The sequence below is a fragment of the Apostichopus japonicus genome, chromosome 22, assembly GCF_037975245.1.
Source record: "Apostichopus japonicus isolate 1M-3 chromosome 22, ASM3797524v1, whole genome shotgun sequence".
Classification (NCBI taxonomy): Eukaryota; Metazoa; Echinodermata; class Holothuroidea; order Aspidochirotida; family Stichopodidae; genus Apostichopus; species Apostichopus japonicus.
In genome coordinates, this window is record NC_092582.1 from 9710001 (window position 1) to 9716421 (window position 6421).

At 38.6% G+C, this 6421-nt stretch overlaps 1 protein-coding gene across 1 annotated transcript in view; it reads left to right on the forward strand.

The window, feature by feature from the left end:
• Positions 1–2528: 2528 nt before the first annotated feature.
• LOC139964183 (E3 SUMO-protein ligase PIAS1-like) overlaps positions 2529–6421 on the forward strand; it is a 59124-nt gene continuing 55231 nt past the window's right edge. The window contains exon 1 of the mRNA XM_071965587.1: positions 2529–3383. The gene's annotated coding sequence lies outside the window, so the exon portion shown is untranslated. The remainder of the gene's footprint in view (positions 3384–6421) is intronic.

Below are 6421 nucleotides of genomic sequence, written 5' to 3' on the forward strand. Positions count from 1 at the left end.
ATAGTGAGCGAAAGGAAGAAGTAAGGGGCAACGACTAAAGACAAATAAGTCAAGATGTGTGAACAGCTAAAAAAAACTCACGAGAAAAATGATTCCAAGACGATTATCACTTGTGCACCAGCGTCATGCATCATACCTTGCAATGTAAGTTATGTCACTGTATATACCGGCTGTATATGTACTGACTGGTTGCACTGGTTGGTCCTGCAACGGATGATCTTTGTCCCAGGTGGTAGAATGGTGGACCCTGGCAGGGATCATTATACATTACAGTCACCGTCGTGGTCCATCATAACACCACCTGAACAATGGTCCCACATCTCGATATGATGGACTTACTTATCGTCTGCTAAAAGTGTTATGAGTGGGCTCGTGTATGTACCTATACGAAGCCTCGCCTTCCTCGCATAGCTTTATAACGATGGCTCATGCATGGAAGCACGCCCCCCCCCCCCTCACACGATACTGTTACCAATGATATCAGGTCCGACCACAACACGCAGCTGCCCTCCGCACTGATCCAGAAACATAGTACATTGACACATGATAGTGCATAAACAGTGCGAATTTATACATGACACATATAGCCGTGGTAATTTAAAATGCAAAAAGAAGGTGGGTGGGTGGAGGATTGTCTTCGTGGAAGGTAAAATTTAAAGGAAATGCGGAACTTTTCGGTAAAAGGTTGTCAACGTTGACCTTTAACCTCTCATAATCCTTCACACCGCCCCTTATAGATTTATAAGCAACTGGTCTCCATTGTATTATAAACAATGCATAACCTGTACTATTTATTTTCAGTTTTGGGCCCCTAAACGTACCATCGGACAACACTTAGTATTGTTTATGTGTAGGACCAAAAACTTTGAAACAACACCAAATTATTGCACAGTCTTACAATTTGCATCATTATAGGCACCACACTACAACTAGACTATAGTGTACATCCGCTCGGACAAAAGAGCCAAAAGTACCTAATGTAATGCTTGTTTTAGCATATTATCAGCTGCCATCATTGTTTTTGCTGCCTTAATGTGAATCAGTATAATTAAAATTACATATGGTGTGCAAATACGGAGTATTGAAGGTGATATAAACCTAAACTCCGAGCGAGCAGATGGAAGGGTTGGGGCTCAGTATGCTAAACTTGCTCCTCTTCTAGCTCAAAATCTAAACTGTCATGATTTTGGAAATATGCAAGTGCCATGATAGGCCAATATCTCAGCTATCATGTAGTGGGTAGGATCATATAGCTCCATGGTAGGATATACCAGTTGAAAACTTCTACCTATGCTTTGGCGGGTCTAGAAATGGATGAGTTTAGTGTGTAAGTCAATGGAACGATTAATTGTGATGCGACACCTATAGGCTGTTTCTGTAATACTGTAATACAGGTACCACAAAACAACGACACTTTAAGGACGAAACAGAGGTGGGCGTGGATGGAGCAGGTATATGTAACTAGAAAGTTTTCATTATTGACAAATATCGAACACAAAACATAAGTGGAAATAAATGAAGCATTCTGCAGAGTCTTTATAATGATTTCATTTGCCGATTTGGAAATTTCGTCACTCAGTCACTATTTGTCATATTTTGTATTGTCTATTTTTTATTTTTTATTATGATTACATGCCGTACAAAAAGTAAGTCAAAAATATTGAACGTTATAAGCCTTTCGCCCTCATTTTTTGACATAATTACAAACGTGGTTGATTGGGCGAACGGAGGTCCTATAGCCGTATATACGAATTTTTAAAGGTTATCAATAGTATCAAATATTTATCAAACAAAAAAAGAACTGCCTTTATACGTCCTTACTTTGGAGACTGTAACGGTTGAGCTAGATACTTCTATTACATGACAATAATTATTCACTCACCGACTGTTTTTACCCTTCTAATACGTTCAGAATCCCAAGATCCTAGTCTGTCTTAGAAAACAGAGCTGATTGACCAGACCGTCCTGATTATAAGTTAGTAGGTTTGGACAGTGTAACTGGTTTAGAAGTTACCGTGCGTTTATGTGCGTCATTAATAAACGAATGTATTGGTTTAGCGGCCTATACCGTATATTTCATCACAGTGTTGCAATCAACTTGCACACGTCATAACAATGAACAAAGTTTCAGCCTGTGAAAATACCCGTTTGTCTGTGCCATTACAAATTAAACGACTCATGGAAGATTACACAAATGCACTGTTACGGTAAACCGCTTAAAACGAAAAAGTCGCATTCATTAAAATTATTATCTGGGGCGGATCCATGATTTTTAAACGGTCCGTGTGTGCCAGCCCTCGGACCGTTCAAGCCGACTACTATGTAGGGGGAGGGGGAGTGTTGGGGTCTTTCACTAAAAAGAAATCGATGTGAAATATTAAAATACTGCTTAAGCTCAAGACTCTGTTTGCCGATTAAATGTGTAAAGTATTTATCACCACTTTGAAGCTATGCTTAGGGCACCTTAGGCGTTGGAAGATTTTTAGTGAGGAGGTTGGGGGGGGGGGGGGTTGGGGTTGCTACCGTGTATACATTTGACTTTAAAGATACATAGAAAAATTATAATGTAGAATGATACGATTCTCCAAAATCGAACCAGGAAGGAGGAAGGATTCATGACTGACTTCAAATATTTACAAAATGAAGGAAAGATCATAATGTGGAATTCCCGGGAAAAATAATTGAACAATAAATACCTGACTATTTACGAGCAACCACATAAAAAATATATAAATAGCTTAATAAGACTGAGGTGTTTTCCAATCATGGAAGTATACCTTGTCATGGTACAGCTCTTAAACGGTTAGAGCAGGGAGAGCACATTCCGTGGTCAGGATATGTGTGGGCGTCACCCAAGGAAGTACCAACCTACCATGTGGGCGTCGCGCAAGGAATTAAACCACCAACCTACCATGTGGGCGTCACCCAAGGAAGTCAAGCACCAACCTACCATGAGGGCGACGACCCAAGGAAGTAAAGCACAACCTACGTAGAAATAGTGCTGTAACGAAAAGGCGCATTTACACGACATGACAAAAAATCGTCTGTGAATTTTTCTTTTAGCTGACTTGTCGTGTACGATTTTTGTCGGTACATGTGAATGGCTTCTCCTCTTGTCGTGAGGAATTATCGTTCACGACAATGATCGTTCACGGATTTCTTTTAAAATCGCGCACGACTTGATCGCAGCGTGTGAACGGAATCTTGCTCAACATATTTCGCGCGCGACAAGATTTTGAGTTGTCGTGCAAAGTTGAGCGCTGTTCAACTTTCGTCACGATTTTCACCGGATGGTTTTAGCGACCAGTGACAATAAAATGGCTGAATTTAGCGACTCAAAGACGTGAAGAAATGTGCGATAAAAGACGATGGGCTGAAGTGAGGTAGGAATTTTCGTAATTATTATTAAGAAGACTTGGGACCAAGATAAAAGGATAAAAAAGTTATATACTTGACTATTCTCATAAACTTTAAGAAAGAATTTCGCGTGGATGGTCACTGAAGTGATGCCATTGGTCCTATATATGTTTATTGTGTAGCACATAGTGCATACTATTATGCGATGTTGATGAGTACAGTCTAGCCGGCTTAACTTGCTTTAATCCTAAACAAATGGTTGTTGATTTTTGTTGGTTGTATTTATCTAATGTTTCTCAAGTTTTTCTGTGTCATCGGTTTGCGAGTACTCAGTGTTTGGGAATTGTGCGTAATTTCAATGTAAAGTAATTTAAAAGATAGCCTCGTTGTCATTCGAAGGCCTAAACATGATACGGATACCTTGAAAAATCATATAGTGAATCGGATTGAATGTAATTTTGCATTATGGTAAAAGCAGATCAAATAAAATATCTCAATGTGACATGATCGTTAAACACATCCTTTATATCACAGTGTGTTGTTTTTGCATGTTCGCATACGCTAAGTTATGGATTTTTTTCTGAAACTTCGACCGTCAAAACTTAGAGCATTATTGACCGTTATCAACATCTTCACGGCAGTGAGTTGACTTCATTTTAGTCAAACTATTGACAGGACAGTGTAATATTGACTAATGTTCAAGCTTCATCATTAATTTTAACAGTGAGCAAATCAAAACAGTCTGTATTAAAAAATCTGCCTGTCTCCACTTCTCTCTCTTTCTCTCTCTCTCTGACTAAAAAACTTTGTCACTGTGAATGATAATCTCAATTATATTGCTTTGACAAACTTTGACTTCTTTTTCTCCTTTTGTTATTCCTTGTATTCATGCATGAGGCTGAGTATGTGACGTGACCTCTTTGAAGACAATCATTTCAAAAGTACATGGTTGTCTAAAATAAATTCAAACTTGGTATGTGGATCCACCTTATAAAATATAAAAAACTGTTTTTTCTGAGGTCAAATCTAATTTGAGGTCACCAGAATTTGCAGTGTGAACCTTGTGAATACATTGTCTCTTAAAGTAATAAAAGAATAAATGTTCTCAAAAACATGTAAGGAACCCCTATGCCTATTGGCTTGCTGGCGAACACCATGCAGTTATCCCTCTACCAGATATCCTGAAGCATATCACCTGTAGCAGATAGTGAAATATTGGATGTTGATTGGATTAAAAAGATAACATGATTGAATGCTACTTTGCAATATCAGTTACAGTTGCTCATTAGGACATACAAACTTGAAGATGTCTTTGTTCCTCTCTCTCGCTTTAGTATTTTTTGTTAGTGAGTTGGTTGAATTTCAATATTTTATTACGTTATTATACGGATATCCCGTAAGATACCTTGTTTCTGGCACCAGTACCTCATACCCTGAAACAGCATCAAACGCACATATTTATCGCATACGCCTGTCGTATCGTGTAAATAACAAGTTGATCAAATGTTGCTCACGATTCAGTTTCGTGCACGACAAATCGTGAGGAAAATCGTGTCGTGGAAATGGGCCTAATAGCACTATACTTTTGCAGTGGTTGCTACGGCGACGAGAGCTTACACGCGTGATGCGCGCGATTTTTTATTTTCGTAGTACAGCGAGGGAAGAATTATGAGTTATTCATATTTCCTTGCTTAGGTTCACTCAAGTCACGACTGTAACTAGAGATACCATACTTAAGGAAATATGTGCAACATGTTACAGTAGCAGTCGTAGCCTCACTTGTAGTGAGAGAATTACTGCCATGTACTATCGTAATGCGTATAGTTCAGTGTCATTGTGTCGATCTGCATATATGTATAGTATACTCAACAATGGCACATTTTGATGAGATTTTCCCAGAACATACATTGATATCTATGTATATATACTACTGTATGCCAATACCTAAACCAGAGCAGCTCCATATTCACTGGGGCATACCAGTTCTCGAGCTTGTGCCTTGTGCAAGCTTAAAACATCCACTATTCATAAGCTTAATCGTGCAAAATACAGATGAATAATTCATATTCTTCCCTCGCTGTACTTCGAAAAAAAGTCGCGGGCAGACCAGGTACGTTGGAATGTCGGGGATGCCCCCGGTGCTACGTACGGTATTTGGTCAGCCTGCCTTTGTATTGGCCTGCATGGGATTCTGGGAAAAGTAAACAATATCAACTGTACACGTGGAAGTTCATTGCGTTCTATTAATAGCAACCGTGTCTCTATGGGCCTGTCCGACTTACTTTACCAATTCAGTCTAAGTATGTATACCTGCTTAAATATCATTTTGTCTGTTCAATTATACTTCTCATAGAAGAAAATATAACAAGCCAATCAATATGTATGTATTTCTGACTTCAAAGATTTCTCAAAAACCTAATAAAGGTTCTTACAACCATTCTTCCACCATTTATTGCATGTTCTGTTCCCTTTTAAGGAAATAAACGAAAGAACGTACTCTACTGGATAAGGACATCTCTTTGTCGTCTTTGGTACTATAGTCAGTTCCAAACAGTCTACCGCGATTTTTGTTTGGGGGGGGGGGGGGGTTGATGGCATATTCTGTAAACTTAACAAGGGGTAATTAAACACTGTGGAGTGAATCTTGAGTATGTGACATCATTATGTCGATTTTACCGAAGATTAACAAATTCTGGTTTACAATATTACTTACAAAATCATGTATTTAAATAGGAAGATATAATATTCTTACAAAAGCAGAAATTTCATGGAACTTTGAATATTGAGTGTAGGCCTACTGACAATTCAGCAAAAAGCGATCCGAAGATCCAATGCAAATCGCATGTTATAGAGAAATCAACAAGATTTAAAAGGATAGAAACTTTTGAAGAACGTAATATCGAAATGACATCTGAAATTCTGAATGTAAAGTATCATCCTAGGAGGAGTTGTCTAAATCTTCCATTATATGAATGAGGCTAGATTTAGAAAGCTATGACCCTTCCCCCTCCCCACCCCTCTATTTTTGTGCAAGCCACAGTTCCAAATGCCAAAACTGTCAAAA